Below are 424 nucleotides of genomic sequence, written 5' to 3'. Positions count from 1 at the left end.
ACATGTTAAAGGTCACATATTCTGCACCTTTCTGTAGTTTTATTTTAAGTCTTGATGTCCTTAAGAATATATATCTGCGGTATAAGTACCAAAAACCACCTCAATATATTTGTACAGCTCCTCTCTCAGGAGCTCTGCAAAGAACAGTTCGATTTTGGCCTGTCTAATTAATATTCATGAGCCTCTCTTCTGATTGGCCTGTTGTTTTCTGAGTGACAACAAGGTAACTAGGGTCATGTATGCTCACAACTAAGGTCAATAGAAATACGGGTAATGATGGTCACTGCTGAGGGAAATGTTGTCCAGCCTTACATGTTTGAGCCGAACTCAGACCCCGAATCGGCGAAGACAGGAGACAACCAACCACCTCCTCAAACGCACTTACACAAGGATGTTTCAGAATGGTAATTCATGTTTTTTTTTT

The sequence above is a fragment of the Sinocyclocheilus rhinocerous genome, unplaced genomic scaffold (genome assembly GCF_001515625.1).
Source record: "Sinocyclocheilus rhinocerous isolate Xijiao unplaced genomic scaffold, SAMN03320098_v1.1 scaffold2287, whole genome shotgun sequence".
In the NCBI taxonomy this organism is placed as follows: domain Eukaryota; kingdom Metazoa; phylum Chordata; class Actinopteri; order Cypriniformes; family Cyprinidae; genus Sinocyclocheilus; species Sinocyclocheilus rhinocerous.
The sequence above is the reverse complement of the archived record's forward strand: the minus strand, read 5'-3'. Positions refer to the sequence as shown.